The sequence below is a fragment of the Ambystoma mexicanum genome, chromosome 2q (assembly GCF_040938575.1).
Source record: "Ambystoma mexicanum isolate Mex_15411 chromosome 2q, UKY_AmexF1_1, whole genome shotgun sequence".
NCBI lineage: Eukaryota > Metazoa > Chordata > Amphibia > Caudata > Ambystomatidae > Ambystoma > Ambystoma mexicanum.
In genome coordinates, this window is record NC_090924.1 from 414,948,717 (window position 1) to 414,965,378 (window position 16,662).

Here is a 16,662-nt window from a genome sequence, read left to right on the forward strand (position 1 = left end):
CACGCGTTTCCCCTGTTCGATTCCATGAATACATGTTGTAGGCGCGCGTGTGGGCGTTCCGCGCATTTACCTCCTGTACTTCCCCGTAACGCCCACATTTTCACACGTTGTTCCCCATTCCGCGTGTTACGCCCCGTGTTCCGCCCACTTTTGTTGTGTGCACCACGCTATGTGCACTTTCTCTGTGTGCGTAGCGCATGCCATTTGATGACGTGTGCGCCGGTGTGCGCCACCCATGATTTTAGCGCACATCCCAGGATTTACACATGCACGGACTTCCATGAATCGATGTGCGCGGCTTTGGCACGCTTGCGCTGCGATTTTTGTGCTTGCGCTGTGATTCACATGCTTTCGCATGCTTGCGCTGTGATTTTCGGCGCACATTAATTCCATGAATCGACCTGTCAATATTTTTGGCTTATTGGTGGTGTTTAGTTGCCACCTACTAGCCAAAACTAAGAAGAGCGAGGACTTCATGGAGAAAAACATACACATTCATGGGCATTTTCTTTTCCTTGTTTCATTGGATGCATATGCAAACTACAATTTCCACCAAGTCCCACCACCAGGAATTCAGAACAAAAGCCTCCCATTTCTAAGAGACAGTGGAAATAAAAATAGAGGATGCAGTGATAGGTTGATAACAATACCAGGCTCTGGATTCAAACCAGAGATCGCTTGATCCCAGAAAGAGCAGAGCATGCATGTAGCAGCTTCCCATCAAAACTGTGAGTGGCATTGGGGGTTTATTAGGAGTTCTTGGTTGGAGGGTAGCCAAACATGGTACATGGGTTCAAAAAGGCCCAGGCCAGAAACAGAAGAGCAATATTACTGATGAACTGAGGGTAAAGCTGGGGACCATGAATATCAAGAGTGGGAACATTGGATAAACTGGGCAGTCATTGCCTGCCCTCACATGCTACCTTGTTACTAGTCCTTGAATCATACTCATTCTTATAAGGAGACTGCAGAGCAGAGGAGGCTGCAGGAGTCTGATAGTAAGCTGTCATCCTTCATTTCCAGTCGGGAGCTCTGAGCAGAGGACAGGTCTGATAGAGGAACACATTTGCATTGTTCTGTTTTGACTTTCCAAAGATCTAGAGCAATCACTTTTGTGGGATTGTTTTCAAATGTGTTGTTTTCAGATCAACCTCAGCTATGGGACGTTAATGGCCAATGGGAGTGCCTATGGAAGAATCGGGATGTAAAGTGTAAATGCAGGGTGCTGGGTTTAGGCAAGGAATGTAAAGAGAAGTTACAGGCCTGGGGGTACAGGAAGGTGAGACAGTGTGGGACTATGTGGGATTTAGAAGAACAGCATATCTGGGAGCGCAAAGCACAAGTCCATGAGTGCAGAAGCTAACTCAGAAGGGTCTGAGGTAGTAAGGTGAACATGGCCAGATTTTAGATGAGGTGAGCAGAACAGAGAACCTACATGGTGAATGGAACAAAAATGAAGTCAAGGAATACATGCAATGATGGCAATTGGTGTGCTGGGCTGGTAGCCGTCGAGTGACATAGTAGCCCCTTACAGTAGGGTTAGAGCAGAGTTGCACAGAGCGCGTGCAGGGCATCTTTGATGGCACATGCAAAAAAGCTATTGCCTGCAGTGCAGATTTGGCAATAGCATTGGTTGATTGTATTTCAGCTGTGGTGGCTGGTGTTAAAGGTGGTTGCGCTTGAACGGGCCGATTTGAAGATGTGTGGAGGCCCATTACAACATGATGGTTGTGAGGAGCTTGCTTGGAGCGGAAAAGAGTCTGAGGCACCCATGAGGTGCATACATTTTAATGGAGACATAGAAATACAAGGGGGGTCTTATTGACACCAATTATCACAAGATTTCTAGCCAGCAGGGAGCTGAAACAATAAATTCACACTGAAAAGCTATACATCCTTCTTTGTGGGTGATGCAGAGGAACTGGTGTTAATGGCAACAAGGTGATAACACGTCTGTATACCCCAAGTGAAGTGACAGCAGGACAGTCTCTAGCAAACACAGCTTGTAAGGCGAGTGCCAATACCTATGCTATTTATTTCAATTTGTTATGCATAGAACCTTGTGGTTGAGGGCCATATGATGGCTGATCTTATTTCCTGAGTTGTTATCAGGTCAAGTGATGTAATTTCCCATTAAGTTATCACTATGCAAATTACTATTTTTGGAACTTAAAAAATCCTACAGATTTTTGATCACATAATGTTGGCAAGTATATGATAAGGGTTATTATGTGGCTAGACTTGCTCACATTGCTACAGTCAATTTAGAAATGTGTTTGTATCGTGGTATGACATTTTAAATGGCATAGCCAATGGGAGTATGCTCTTATGTGGAGATACTAACATATATTGGCAGAGCTAGCTAGGCCATGTTATCTTATAGTATCATTACTGACTTTATGTGAAAAGCAAACAGGAGTGGCTCCTTATATGGGAATACTAAAATGCATTGGTGCGGCCAGCAAAGAAATGTATGGGCACAGACAGCATTACAATGTTTTTTCTATTTCCATATATTATGGACAAAGGCATTATGAAAATGCATTGTGCAATGCTTCTGACTTGCATCTATTGGCTTTTTTCAGGATTTACCCTACAAAACTGATTGCAAACTGAATTTGTTCCCAACTTTTCACAAAAAGTGTGCTGTATAATACGCCATTTTAACCCATTTTTAAAAGATAATTCTCCAGGGAGAAACCACCCCAGAGCATTGCATATTTGTGGCACATATTTACGCCCCACAAATAAATAAATCAACAACAGGCATCTGATGTCAATATGCTTTTATACTGCACCCAAATCACCACTGTTGTAATCTTAATGTGACTGGGTTTGTCCGTGCAGTGTTATACTATGTGACCACCAGGGCCAGACCTTTCTCTGATGGAAGAGAAAAAATGAGGAAGGGGAAGATAAGAGAATGGGAAAGTAGGAGATAGATGCTACAAACACAGGAAGGGAGGGATGCAGTGGCGGAACAATGTTTTGTGAAAGCATGGGTGTTTGTCAGTCCTGTCAGGTGGACCACAGTTCTGCAAAAGGGATGAGGCAGGTAAGCCCTAAAGGGTTCTGACAATTGGGTTGTGTTTCCAAGGCATATTTGGAGAATTGTAACTTAGTACACAAAGAAATGTAGAATGTATGAGGGGTTTGGGCAATCGTTGAAGTTTGGTGTTTTATTTGCTGGTATATCTCTATACTTTATACCCCAACCCAAACTCCAGTATGTTAATTCTGTGACTGCCAAGACTGATCCAAGACTGGCATAGTCAAGCATACTCTGTGTGCACAGGTGACTGTTGTCACCAAAAGAAGATAAGGGAATGGAGTGACAGATAACCTGGTACCTTATAGTCAAAAGGGCTATTCTTTATAGTGTGTTCCATGTCATGTCATGCTAGACTTTATTTTAGTTTGACTTGATACACAGTGTGCCTTACTTGAAAGTAGGCTACCAAAATATACAAATAATGTGTCTTTTATCATAGGATACTATGATATGATATGATTTGGTATTTATAACGAGCCTTTACACAAGTGTTTCTAGACGCCACAAGACAAAGGAGGGGAGACAGAGGGATGCAAGACAAACGATCATACTAGGCCATGTGACATTGGGATCTTGCAAGTGCAATGCGAAAGTGCAGGTGAGAGGGTGAGGGGAGAAGTGCAGGGAAGGGGAAAGGTTTCTAGGCGCAACAAGACAAAGGAGGGGAGACAGAGGGATGACAAACAAACGATCATACTAGGCCATGTGACATTCAGATCTTGCAAGTGCAATGAGAAAGTGCAGGGGAGAGGGTGAGGGGAGAAGTGCAGGGAAGGGGTAAAGGTTAAGTGCATTCAGGATAGCAGGGCTCTGAGTAAGTGTGAGGACGGCAGAGGACTATATGAGTGCAGTCCCAGACCGCAAGTGCTGGGTAGGCCAGAAGGCAGTGCAGGGTTACTGGTCAAGGGGCACGGGGCATGGCACTCTGTGTGAATCTGAGGACAACAAAACCACAAGTCAGGGTGAGCGGACAGGTAGATTAGCACAGGAGAAGGGAGAAAGAAGGAAGAAGAGAAGAGGAAGGTCTTGGACAGCTTCCGGAACTTCATGTCATCTGACTCAAGTCTGAGAGGGGCTGGGAGGCCATTCCAGTGGGAGGCACCTGCAGATGTGTCACGACTCGCTCCCTTCGCTCCCGTTCCCGCCACTTGGGGGCATGTTTTGGGGCTTATTCCTTGCTGGACATTTCCTCCGAACCTAATGCCACAGTGCTGTAATGAATTGGGAGCGCAAAATCCCTATTTTCCAAACTACTTCCCTTCCGGATCCATTCCAGGTCTTTGGCAGCCAGCATGCTTCTTTAACCAAATGACTGTGTTTCCCAGAATGCCTGGCCCCCTGCTCCACCTCCACCCTTGCAGGACTAGGTTGGGTGGAGGATAAGCAACACCTGTGGCTGCAGGTGCAGCAGTCAGCACACCTGAGGCGTGTGCTCGTTTAGCAGCTTTAAAAGCCACAGTCTCACTTCAGTCCAGCGCTGGTCATCGTTTGCAGTGTTCCTGTTTTTGACTAGTCCCTTGTTCACTGTTCCTTGCCCTTTTACCTAGGTCCTGGTTCCTGTTTTCTTGTTCCCTCCGCCCTGAATCTCTGATTCATGCTCTATTTGATTTCTGCTCCCTTGTTTCCCTTTTTTCCTTCCTCTGTTTACAGGCAGCATTTCTCAGTGCTTTCCCTTTTCAAATGCAGCCCAGTTGGTATTTCTTTGACTCTGTCCTTTGCTGCTGTTAACCCGTATGCCTTAGCCTTCCTCTTTAGCTTCCTGTCTTTTCCTTGGAAGGATAGGGAGAAGTTTGCATTGGTTATTTAGCTTTTTCCCTGCTCCTGATCCTTACTTCTTTTGGGATCCATTCCAGGTTTTCCTTAGCACTTCTGCATTTATTTTCCCATTTGATTTTAGGTGTGGTGTGCGGTTGTTAGCTAGCTCCTGTGTGAATGCTTATGTTTTCCTCACTATTTGTTATCACTATTTCAACTTAGGTATTTAGTTTTCTGCAGCGGATCACTCTCGGCTGCCTTCCAGCCTTCACCCTTGCCCTGTCGGGCTCCCCACATAACAGCGGATCACGCTCTGCTGCATTCCAGCCTCCGCCCTTGTCCTCTGGGCTCCCTGCCCTGCAGCCTGCCTCGCTCCGGCTGCCTTCAGCCCTTGTCCTCTTGGGCCCCCTGTTCTACAGTCTACCTCTCCCTGGCAACCTACAGCCCGTGCCCTCTGGACCTTCCTACTTCTCCCATTGCTGTTCTAGCCTCTCGGGGTCCCAGTTCATCAACAGGATTCATGGGCTAGCTGACGTTCAAGAGGTTTATTCTCGTCCTTGTGAGTACAGTTCTTTAGTTCCCTTATTTGATACCATCAGAGTGTTAGTTCACAGATCCTGTCATTGCTTGCCCTCTACGTGGGTTTAGCGCTGTCAGTACCTGTAACAGCAATTGGGGGTAAGGCGCTTACCGACTTTCCTCGCGGTCAGGTGCTTACCCCACATCCCTTTTCACATATTGGGTTTAATATCACACTCTGTTTGCACTCCTGGCTTCTAGCATACATGAGTCGTTGTTCCTATGTGCACATTTCCCTTGCCATATTCGCTGCCTTAGTATTCGCAGGACTAATCCTGACAGAATGACCAGCCCAAAATTCCCATTGAATATGGCAAGTTTAAGAAAGAAAGGCAGCAAGGCCTCTAACAAGTTTGTACAGAAAGCTTCCCCTACATTTACCTGTGACAATCAAATCACTAGTCTTGGTTTAAATGAACTCCTTGTCACGAATGGGCATTTACGAGCAGAGTATTTTTCCCATAGGATGGCTCATCCTACATTGCCTGATCCTAGTCCGATCTTATGTTCTGATCCCGATTCTATGTCAGCGCAAGCCTTAACCGTAGAAAACAACACACTGTCAGACTTATTAGACAAGAGTCCCTCGGTTGTTGAAACCCATGATTCCAGTTGTGCTTCACCTCAGATAGAACAGTTTCATGGTACAAACATAAAGAATGGAGGGGTTCCTTGCATAACTTCTGTTTTCTACCCTCAGTCCAAATACTTCTTTGCACAAGTACATACGGTAGTCCCTAATGTCAAGAGGTCTAAGGTCAATAGTTTGCTTAAGGGTAACACAGACCAAGTTAGTATGAGAAAGTATAAATCTCAGAACCTGAAAGCAGTAGAGGACAGTGCACAATCGGTGCACATCCAGATTGCTAGTGCAGGATCCAGCCCTGATGCTACTATGCCTCCCCCTGTGCCTACTGATAGTGATGTACAGTTAATGCAGGGCATACTAAGAGCCAAGCTTGAGGAGTTAACACAAGAATTCATTTCTTTACAAGAGGAGAATAAGATCTTGCACGCATTCCTGAATACACCTCAGACTTTATCCATTGATGTTGATGAAGTGAACACAGTTCAGCCCCTGAGTGCAGAGACTTTGGTAAATCATGATAATTGCCAATATGTTAGATCTATTGGAAGTGAAAGTCTTTCTTCTAGCACAGCGCTCAACCTGGGCACAGTTTCTAACAATTGTTCTGCTGATTATCAGGGATTGCAGTTAGCTGAAGATTTACAAGCCACTCCTTTACCTAAAGTTTCCTGTGTAGCAGTCTGTCATAATTCTGAGCTAGCACACATACAAGCTTCTGATCTCCAAACACAATACACAAAGGTGGCATACACAGATTCAGACACTACACTAGGCTTAGGTCCTGCTCTTGATACAGCTGCTGAGACTGAAGTAGAGTTTAAAGCTGATGTGGAAGACGATCTTACCTCTGGGTTCACTCTTCCTTCTGCCAATTCTGATCAATACAAACAGTCAGAGACTGTACAGATTGCATGTTCTGATGAACTCATTCCACAGTATACAGAACCAAAAGACCAGCAGGCGAATCCTGAACTGTTGATTGTTAATCTGCCTCTTTCAGAAGCTAAGACAGAGGAATGGACAATTGACGAAATCCTGATTAACAGAGACTTTACTATGGTGATTCCACTGGTTGATTTTGACTTCCACAAAGAAAGAGACTCTGTGTCACCCACTAAAGAAAAGGACCGCAAGGGTACAGTTCAGTCCTTGGTTACTGGAGCCAAGGAGTCTAATGCCCTAAAGGTGCCCTCCATTCCTGAGACACCAATGTGTCTATCAACTTCTGAGACTTCTGTGTGTCCTCCTACAACCATTGACTCTTCTATGATCCAATCCACAGCCCTGCAGTCATCTTTGGTACACGTGTCTTCAACCAATGAACCACTGCCATGTCTGCCATTTCATCAAGAGCCTCCACCATGCACGGGGTTAGTCCCAAAGACCCTGACATGTTTGGATTCAGCTACCGAGATGGCTCCAACTTGCATGCCTTCCGCTTCAAAGTTTCCTCTGGCCTGCCTGTCTACATTGACTCATCCAGAAGATCATCCTTCAGCCAGAGAGCCTCCGGTAGTCCATCATATGTGCATGTCTTCAGTTCCAGAGTCTATTGCTTGTTTGCCTTCAGTTCATGATACACCGGTATCCTGCTTAGCTTCGCTTCCAACATCAGAGGTATACCTGTCTACACCATCAGATCCTGCTGTATTTTCTACTGCTCCAGACAGTCCTCCTGAATCCCAAACATTTACTGTCGATGAATGTTTAGAATGCCTTTCTTTTGCTTCAGGAGGAGCATCAGAATGCCAGCCTTTTCCACAAGACGATTCTCCCAACTGCTTCACTTCAGCATCAGAGCCTCCAAAAGATGCAGCATCAGATTTTGAGACTTTTGCCAGCTCCCGCTTCAGAGTCATCAAGCTAGACCAAGTGGTGAGTCAGAACCACTCACCTGGGTGTGCACAGGGGGTGGTGCAGACCGGCGTATTACCTACAGAACTTGTGCAACAGAATTCCGCCAAGAAGCACCAGTTGGGTGCTAGTAGCCAAAGGAAGGGAATGACTGCTGCAGTTCAAGATGTGTCTGTTATTGCTCCTTCTGCAAGTGTGCCTGAAATACCAAGTACTGTGTCTATCACTCCTATCAGTATGCCAAACGTCCCTGCTGTTGTATCCAACGTGCAATCAAACCTTAATCATTTTCAACCACAAGCCTTTTCCCAGATGGATGACAGAAAAAGATCTGAACCTCTACCTCAGCCGCCACCTTCTCTAATGGCTGAACATGAACATTTCCTGAAGCCAGCAACTTCCTTACCTCCCGCATGTGCGCTCTCGGCAGAAAGGCTAACAGAACTTCTACCATTGTCTAAGGCAAGTTGCACCAGCCTGCCTCCCTCCTCAAAGACTTACAAGGGTCCACTCCCAGTGACTGAGCTTCCTGGACCTTTCAACTTTGCTTCAGGTCTTGCAAATCCTTCATGCCTTTCTTCAAACCATGAGTCTCTTCCTCACCAGAAGCCATCGATTCCAGCAGTATCACTTCCAAAGACAAAGCACTCCTATCATGGAAGCCCATCTGCCTTTGCCCACAAGCCACCATTTCCATCAGTGCCACCTCCAAAGAAAAAGCACTCCCATCATGGAAAGAAGAAGTCTCGTGCGGGTGGCGGGCACCCGAAGAGGGCCGTAGGAGGGGGTATACTGTCACGACTCGCTCCCTTCGCTCCCGTTCCCGCCACTTGGGGGCATGTTTTGGGGCTTATTCCTTGCTGGACATTTCCTCCGAACCTAATGCCACAGTGCTGTAATGAATTGGGAGCGCAAAATCCCTATTTTCCAAACTACTTCCCTTCCGGATCCATTCCAGGTCTTTGGCAGCCAGCATGCTTCTTTAACCAAATGACTGTGTTTCCCAGAATGCCTGGCCCCCTGCTCCACCTCCACCCTTGCAGGACTAGGTTGGGTGGAGGATAAGCAACACCTGTGGCTGCAGGTGCAGCAGTCAGCACACCTGAGGCGTGTGCTCGTTTAGCAGCTTTAAAAGCCACAGTCTCACTTCAGTCCAGCGCTGGTCATCGTTTGCAGTGTTCCTGTTTTTGACTAGTCCCTTGTTCACTGTTCCTTGCCCTTTTACCTAGGTCCTGGTTCCTGTTTTCTTGTTCCCTCCGCCCTGAATCTCTGATTCATGCTCTATTTGATTTCTGCTCCCTTGTTTCCCTTTTTTCCTTCCTCTGTTTACAGGCAGCATTTCTCAGTGCTTTCCCTTTTCAAATGCAGCCCAGTTGGTATTTCTTTGACTCTGTCCTTTGCTGCTGTTAACCCGTATGCCTTAGCCTTCCTCTTTAGCTTCCTGTCTTTTCCTTGGAAGGATAGGGAGAAGTTTGCATTGGTTATTTAGCTTTTTCCCTGCTCCTGATCCTTACTTCTTTTGGGATCCATTCCAGGTTTTCCTTAGCACTTCTGCATTTATTTTCCCATTTGATTTTAGGTGTGGTGTGCGGTTGTTAGCTAGCTCCTGTGTGAATGCTTATGTTTTCCTCACTATTTGTTATCACTATTTCAACTTAGGTATTTAGTTTTCTGCAGCGGATCACTCTCGGCTGCCTTCCAGCCTTCACCCTTGCCCTGTCGGGCTCCCCACATAACAGCGGATCACGCTCTGCTGCATTCCAGCCTCCGCCCTTGTCCTCTGGGCTCCCTGCCCTGCAGCCTGCCTCGCTCCGGCTGCCTTCAGCCCTTGTCCTCTTGGGCCCCCTGTTCTACAGTCTACCTCTCCCTGGCAACCTACAGCCCGTGCCCTCTGGACCTTCCTACTTCTCCCATTGCTGTTCTAGCCTCTCGGGGTCCCAGTTCATCAACAGGATTCATGGGCTAGCTGACGTTCAAGAGGTTTATTCTCGTCCTTGTGAGTACAGTTCTTTAGTTCCCTTATTTGATACCATCAGAGTGTTAGTTCACAGATCCTGTCATTGCTTGCCCTCTACGTGGGTTTAGCGCTGTCAGTACCTGTAACAGCAATTGGGGGTAAGGCGCTTACCGACTTTCCTCGCGGTCAGGTGCTTACCCCACATCCCTTTTCACATATTGGGTTTAATATCACACTCTGTTTGCACTCCTGGCTTCTAGCATACATGAGTCGTTGTTCCTATGTGCACATTTCCCTTGCCATATTCGCTGCCTTAGTATTCGCAGGACTAATCCTGACAAGATGGGAGAAATCTACCCCCACTCTCTATTTGGAGAAATGTCTGACCTGCAGAGAATTCGAGTTAGCTGAGGGGAGGGCTCTGCAAGGAAGGTATTTAGGAAGTGACTGTTGGATATAGAAAGGACCACAGCCCCAGAAAGCCTTGTGCAGAGGGTCTTGAACTTGATCCTTGTAGCCACAGGGAGCCAGTGGAGAGATTTCAGAGCTAGAGAGATGCAGTCCCTTGGCTTGAGGCCAAGGATAAGTCTCGCAGTCCTGTTCTGGATTATTTGAAGAGGGCAAAGAGTAGAGTTAGGAAGATTGAGAAAGAGGCGGCTGTAGTAGTCCGACCTGGAGAGAACCAGAGCTCTGCAGATTCTAACACCACAGCCAAACATTTAAAAATCTGCAAGGAGCTGGCCAATCCATCTGCAGTCTCTATCTCTATTTCACCACTAAAACTCAGGACATCCTGTCCATGCTATCCTCCACTCCTCACCTCCCTCGCTCCAGCTCTCTCAGGCCCCCTCCGGCCACCTTTCCCTCTTCTCTCCTTCTCTCCTCTCTCTCTCTCTCCTATAACATGTGATGATGTTTCTAGACAAGTCCGGTCTATGAAAGCTTCATCCAAACAGGTGCTCCCCCGCTCGTCCAGAACCATTAAGGGCAACGTTGTTTCACTCGTTCCAGCCTTGGACATTTTCTGCAATCTTTCCTTTGCCACTGGATCTTCCCCTCTCCTCTCAAGCACTCTCTTGTGCATACCCTCCTGAAAAAGCCTTCTGCTGATCCCTCCTGCTCGGCCAACTATCGCCCGATCTATATCATCCCTTTCATGGGAAAACTCCTGGATAAAATGGCCATCTCTCAACTGAACCTCCACACTGAATCTGCTGGTTATCTCCATGACCATCAGTCTGGCTTCAAATCAGCCAGAGGCACAGAATCTGCTCTCCTGAACTCCTGTGAAGATCTGCTCTCCAACCTCGACCCCAACTTTCACTCTGTCCTATTCCTCCTTGACCTCTGCTCTGCCTTTTACATGGTCAATCATGCCACTCTGATCAGCTGTCTCAGTATGAACCTTGGCATCACTGGTCAGACTCTGGCGTGGCTGACCTCCTTCCTCGTGGACCTACCCTCCCAGGTCCAACTTGGGTCCTTTTTCTCCACCACCTCTCTTTCCATATCTGGTGTCCCCCGGGGTGCTATCTTATCACCCTGGCTCTCTCAAGAGTGGCAGCTAACATGCAAGGGAAAGGGCAGAGGAGGCAGACAGGTAGAGTACAACCAACACTTACCAAGAGTAAACAAAGAGGGTAACCAAAAGAGGGAGAAAGACCATTTATCTGGCGTGCAAATGGTTTCTGATTTTTTTCTCAGGTGATTGGCTGTGCAAGTCACACCAATCTCTGGCCACTACCATAGGGAAAAGGTGTTGAGAACCTTTTCCATTTCTCTGGCAGAGGCCGGGAGATGGTAGGAGCACCAGGAACAGAGCACAAAGCTCCAGTCCAGTAGGTAGGTGAGGAGGGCGAGAGCAGGGGGTTTGGGGGAAAAGCTTTGTTTTGTTTTGGGAGATGGGGAGGCAAGGGGGGGGGGCTCCATGTTGCTTCACATCATAAAAAAAGAGAAAATGGTGCCACCTGGGGAAGGACTTCTGGTGGCTGGAATCTGCGGGCGGAGAATGTATCCAGCCACCAGATTGGCTCAGCGTCCTTCCCCGGGTGCGAATATAGCCTGAGCTACCTATGCAGGAAGTGTTAATTAGTCTGTGTGAAGGCTCAGGCGCAGGTGCATGTGTGTCCAAGTAGGTTTGGTTAGGAGGGAAATGTCTTTTTATTCATACATATGACAGACGGGCACCCTTCTCTCATGCTATGTTACTAAGCTTTGAATGAGGGTATGCCATGCGTGGTACAGCAATTTATGCCACAGTAATGACACCTCACAGAAATGAGTTTCGTGATTTCAGGTCTGTTAAAAGCACAATAACACCATAATTGCCATAGTTGCAGTCCTGGTCAAAGACCAGCTTCGAATTTAAATAGAATAATCAGTACTTCACTGCAAGCTGTCTGAACAAGATAAAGCTTCTTGAAATTACTTAAAGGGGAACACGGGCAAATCCGAAAGGGTCAGATTAGGCTAGGTATCAACAACTGATTCCTTGCTCAATGGCACAAACTTGTTTTCACCCACCACATTTCACCAACCAAGTAGAGTGTACTACTTTTGTCTTTTAGTTTAGAGGTGGGACTCAGTAAGCTTTTGCAAATACTTAACAACTCTGACTACTATTATTAATAGCCTGCTCAAGGAGATTCCAGACTTCCCTTTTGTATGCTAACTTGTACTTTAGTACAACATTCATATATGTTCTTCTACAGGCAGTATATTCAAAGGCTTATTAGGGGAAGTCTTGAAACAATGAACTGGAGCACATTTTGTTGTCATGTACTCCTCATCATGCCCCCTTCTGTGGTCATGTTTCCTGTCCCTTCTTTCTGCTCCCAGCATCGAACAGTCTCCTCTGGCCTATAGGTGATGAACTTTAGCTAGGACAATATGCAGTGTCGAGCTGGTTTGAAGTGCAAGAAAGTTGCAAGTTAGCATGGCCACAGAACGAAGGGTCAGTCCTCCTTTGTCTCCAGGGTCCAAATGGACCCAGTCCTGGCACCTCTGGTGCCAGGCTCATGTAAAAGTGTGCCTAGCACACTCTGTGCCAAAGGCACGTGCAGCAGGGCCGGGTGTGGCCATAGAACAACATAGAAAGGCACGTGCAGAAGTCCCTGGGTGGGGCAAGGTGGAGCCACTAGGCGGAGCTAAAGGGAGGGGGCAGGCCCAGCCTATATAAGTCCAACCCATCCACATGCCGCTTCGCGTTGTTCTGCTTTTGCAGCGTAACGCTTACCACTGCTCTTACCTGCGTATCCACTTGATGCCGCTGCTTCATCTCTGAAGACCTCTTACCTGAATCCAGATACTCCATCGCTGTGAGCGCCTCTTACCTGAATCCAGCTACTCCATCTCTGTTAGTGCCTCTTACCTGAATCCAGCTACTCCATCGATGTGACCGCCTCTTACCTGAATCCAGCTGATCCATCGCTGTGTGTGCCTCTTACCTGCATCCCATCATTACCGGAGTCGGAGCCTTTTTCTCACCTGATCCGGGCGTCCAGCTACCCGGAGCTTCACTTCGTTCCTTTCTTCGTGGCTTCTTCACCCTGCAACCGCCGAAGCTGCATCGGGCATCCGGACTTCGTTTTTCACCATCGGCCTTCGCGTGCAAGAGAAAAGGGAGAACAGGTTAGGACCTATAACAATAACGAACGCTTGGCAGCCATACAGGTGACTAGAGTTCCATTATAAAGGTCCACTTACCAGTCCCATCTGGCTCAAGGAACTCCCCGGACCGCTCCACGACTCTGCTCCGCTTCTTCATACCTATGGGGATGAAATTAGACATTGCAAGAGTTATTATTGAACAAGACAAAGACATTATAATAAACAAACTATAGCCACAACCAAAAGACTTACCTTCTGAGGGGATTGGTCGCAGCCGGTCTGGATGAACCCTTCCACGGACCAGTGAAGCAACTTGGTCCGCTCTAAGCGCCCCTTCTACGATAAGCAGGACGGATAGCTCAACATTACAACACAACAGGTGAGCTTGCATGGGAAAACGCTTGCACACTTCATTCTGGCACAAGAGGGTCGAGGGAAGTCACGACACCCCCACGCGATTCTCATTAGCTCTCATCTTCTCTCTGGGGTAATACCAGCGGCCAGACAGCAGGCTCTGCAACAACTGGGAGAGGGAGGCGATCCAGAGGAGTCAAGCCGAGGGAGGGCTCCAACCATGCCCCAACACTCCCGCAGAGACCAGGTGAGCGTAACAGAAAGTGAAGCCTCTCCGAATCTCTGCCTGGGCATTATGGAAACCTCTGAAACCGACCAGTTAACCCAATTACTTGGGGAGCTATGGGCTGAAGTGCATGCCTCAAGACAAGAGACTAATTCGTTCAGGAGTAACCTTATTGTAACCCGAGAACGAACGGAAGATCTGGCAAGGAAAATGCTCCAGGCACACGCAGGACAAGTACCGTTACCCGGAATTACGCCAACTCCTTTGCCACAGCCATCACCACCAGTGCAGGTGGTACTTACTGGGGCAGTCCCACTTGCCCCACCAGAACGCTTCTTCGGCGACCTGAGCAAATATGCTGCATTCATGAACCAGCGCTGCCTCCACTTTTTGTGCCGACCGTGATCCTTCCCCAACGACAGCACAAGGGTGGCCTTTGTACTTTCCTATTTGGGAGCCTGTGCAGCTGATTGGTCCATACCATTAGTGACCCAGGATGATCCAATTCTTCTGAACTTTGCGGAATTCCAACGGGAATTGGAAAAATTGTTCGCCAGGCACAACAAGGACAAGCGTTAGACAACAAATTACTTTCTCTTAGACAAGGAAACTATGATTTATTAACTTATATCGACACCTTCAACCGCCTCATAGCACAGACTAATTGGCCGGAAGAGAAATGGACCACACTTTCTTACCGGGGGCTACGTGGTGAGTTAAAAGAGGTACTAGCTCAAGTTGTCAATCCACCCGAATGTTGTGCGGATTATATCAACCTAACTGTGCAATTAGATCACCGATTACAAGACCAAAAAATTGACCGCACGAGGGCGGAAGGGAGATCAGTTTACATAAAGCCTCGGGATAATCAAACCAGGGTTCATGAAACCACTGAACCTATGCTATTAGGAGGATTACGAGCTCCCATTTCTAAGGCTGAAAGGGAAAAAAGGAGGCAACAACAACTTTGTTTATATTGCGGAAAGGCTGGACATTTCTTGCGAGATTGCCCTATTAAACCCCCCAAGAGGATGGTAGGTGCCACGGACAATGGCAACGAAGAAAAAGAACAGAAGTCAGAAACTCGGATGCCTGGCAAGTATAGGGGTCCACTTGTTGAGCGGAATCAAGAAAGTTGTACCGACCTCACACCTGGTAATTCCGTTGTTCATAACCCATCACCAACAACCATCAAGGGTACATGCTCTAAAAGCCTACATTGATAGTGGAGCGGTGAGAAACTACATCAATCAGGATTTGGCCACACGGATAGGCCTCCCACTTCAGCAAAAACCACACTCAGAAAACGTTACTGCTGTGGATGGCTCCCAGATGTCTTCAGGCCCAGTAACTCAACAACAGATAAGGTAATGCTGACATGTCAGGATGGTCATCAGGAAAGCATTTTGTTTGATCTTATTGGGGCCCCCTGGTTCCAAATGATCCTAGGAATGCTGTGGCTTGAAACCCATAACCCAAGGATTGACTGGCGCACAAGAAAGCTGACCTTCCCCCAGGAATGTGCAAAGATCTGCTACCATAGGGACATGAGGAAACTACAACTCAAGGGGAAACCCATCCTAGGAATTTTGGGTTCATTAACCTTCCGAATACCAAGATTTTCTGGATGTGTTCCAAAAGGAACAAGCTAATACCATGCCTCCACACAGAACTTAAGATTGCCAAATCGATCTAGTCCCTGGAGCACAAATTCCCTGCAGCAGAATCTACGCTCTGACTGAGCAAGAAAATCAGCATCTAAGAACATATCTAGACCATTACCTAGCTAATGGGTTCATCCGCCCGTCCAAGTCCCCAGCCTCCTCAGCTCTCTTCTTCGTGCCAAAGAAGGAAGGGGACTTCAGAACATGCCTAGATGATAGGGCGTTAAACCAAATCACTGTGAAGAATAGGTTTCCTCTGCCACTCATTCCCAAACTACTTGACCAAGTAAAGAATGCTCAAATCTATACAAAGTTAGACCTACGGGGAGCTTACCATCTGCTTAGAGTGAAGAAGGGTGACGAATGGAAGACAGCATTCCGAACCAAATACAGGCTTTTCGAGTACCAGGCCATGCCCATTGGGTTATGCAACGCACCAGCCGCATTCCAGTTCTTTATGAACAATGTACTCCACGAACTGCTGGACATCTGTGTCCTTGTTTACATCGACGATATCCTCATCTATTCAGCATCCAAGGAAGAGCACGTGGGCCATGTAAGGGCCGTTCTGGAGAAACGCCGTAAGAATTGGCTATTCGCCAAACTAGAAAAGTGTTTTTTCCATTTCACGAAAGTCGAGTTCTTGGGCTTTATGCTTACCCCAAGAGGAGTACACATGGACACTCGTAAAGTGGAAGCTATTCTTCAATGGCCATCCCCAACATCGACCAAGGGAGTGCAGAGCGTGCTTGGGTTTGCCAATTTCTATCGGCGATTTATCCCAGGATTTCCTCAAATTGTTCATCCCATCACTTCTTTGCTAAAAAAGAATAAAACGTTTTCTTGGACTCCCGACGCTGAAAAAGCCTCCCAGGTATTGAAATTGGCTTTCACTTCGGCACCTATTCTCTGGCACCCTCGACCCGATCTACCCTACGTCATGGAGACCGATGCCTCCAGTGTGGCCATGGGGGCGGTGTTATCACAAAGGGATCCAGACACCGGGCAGTTACATCCCATAGC